Raw genomic sequence first — 2,172 nt, forward strand, 5'->3', positions numbered from 1 at the left:
TAATGGAGGCCGCGGTTAGGAATGTAAGGGTTGGTGGAATTCAGGTAGAAGTCTGTAGGAGAATTGGTACGTTTGAAAGGTCTTTCTGTGAAGTGGTCGGGTCATTACTTGATTGTATTTTGGAAACAAACATTGTATCTGACTGGAGAATGTTTCCCCCACCTAGTGTTCTGTTTTATAAACAGAGGGTGCGCAAATTGGCCTATCATGCGCTATTATGTGGGCATGCTAAATGGGAATCCGGAAGACCACGTGACCCCGCACGGTGGGGGACACAAGCTGGAGTGTTGGTAGGGACCATTTCTCGGGGCAATAACCCCGTGTGGACAGTGGACAGGGACTTTTGGCAAAAGTCTGTGAGTGCCTCCCAGCGATGACTACTAGGACTTTGAGCTAGAGAATTCGATTTGAGGGGCATTCACTACCTTGCTTTCGGACAGTAATTAAAGCTGTGCCGCTGACTGAAGTACGTAAAATGCTCTTGAAACCTTAAATACCTGCAATGTCTTGGGTGATGTTGGAGCAAAGCTCTCATGGAAATGGCAGGACCCAGAGGAGTTCCGTAAGAAAATGGAAGTGGTTTATATGGGATCCTGAGGAGGAGATACTCGTGAGCAAGGAGACTTCCCCCCACCCCCAGGACTGACTCTGGAACTGCATGAGGACCTGTTGGCGTCTCCTGGACTTGGACAGTGCCCTCCACCCCACTCTCGAGGGACCAGCAAAGAGCTGCTTGGTTCATGCGTGACAGTTCCACGGTGAATGGGCAACATCTTGTTTGGATGGCTGCCGCTCTGATCAAAGAAGGTCAAAACAAATTGGCTCAGGGGGCTGAAATGCATACTGTTTCCCTGCAGTGATGGAAGAATTGAACGGTGGAAAAAGCCCCTATGTTGGGGTTTTTACCAACTCACAGGAAGTGGCCAATGGTCGGGTCATATGGTCGGACAGGAGGACAATGAAAATCTGGCCTATTAAAAGGATGCCTGTATGGGGCACAGCTCTTAGGAAATTTGACAGGTGCATTGAAGAAGGACGTGTCCATGCCCATCAGAAGAGCTCCCTTCCAGGTCTGAAAGATGACGGGAATCGACAAGCAGCTATCCCTGGGTGCTCCCTGGAGAGGGCCATTGGAGGTCTCCAGCAAGGCAGAGATGGGCTGAGTGTAGACATGTTCCTCTTGCACCTTCTGAGGCACGAAGTGCCAATAAAAACGGTTCTGTCTGCCATCAAGAGAGGCAGAGACTGCAGAAGGCTGTGTGGCCGAGGGTGGGAAGGCCCTGCACGTAGCTGGCAAGTGAGACTGATGGTGGCAGCGCTGGGGGCCACCGATGGGTCCCGACACGAATAGATGCTGACTCTAGTCTGGGTGTTGCTTGCCCGGTGGGAGATGCCAATGTCCTGAGCACTCTGAAAGAACCTCAGCAGTATGGACAGCTGACTGCCATTTCTTCAGGCCTTGGGACTCAGTTTGCAGCCCGTAATGTCCACGTGCGGGCAGAGGGATGTCCTCGGAGTTCTGACTTGACAGAGAAGGGAATGGATAAATAAAACAGTGATTGTCTGGGGCGCCTGGGTGGCTCAGCTGGTTAAGCGTCTATCTTGGGCTCAGGTCATGATCCCGGGGTCCTGGAATCGAGCCCCGAGTCAGGGTCCCCGCTCGGCGGGGAGTCTGCTTCTCCCTCTCCCTCTGCCCCTCCCCTGGCTTGTGCTCTGTCTCAAACAAATAAAGTCTTAAAAGCAAAAAATCCAATTCTTTTAAAAAATTAGTTTCAGGCGTACACCATAGTGATTAGAGAATTATATACGTTACAAAATGCTCATGGTGATAAGTGGGGTCACCCTACAAAGTCATTACGATATTCCTGACCACGTTCGCTGAGCTGGACTTTACTCCCCGTGACTTATTTATTGTATAACTGGAAGTCGGTACCTTTGGATCCACCTCGCCTACCTCATGCATCCCCCCACCCCCACCCCTCTGGCATCCGCCAGTTTGTTCTCTGTACTTACCAGCCCGTTTCTGTTTGGTTTGGTTTGGTTTGTTCCTTTGTTTTGTTTTTTCGATTTCACATAGAAGTGAAATCATACAGTATTTGTCTTTCTCTGACCTATTTCACTTAGCATCATACACGGTTGACTATGCCGTTCTTGCCAAGGGAAGACACAAGT

This window comes from Ursus americanus, chromosome X (assembly GCF_024610735.1).
Source record: "Ursus americanus isolate L20-20 chromosome X, mUrsAme1.1.p, whole genome shotgun sequence".
NCBI classification, from domain to species: Eukaryota; Metazoa; Chordata; class Mammalia; order Carnivora; family Ursidae; genus Ursus; species Ursus americanus.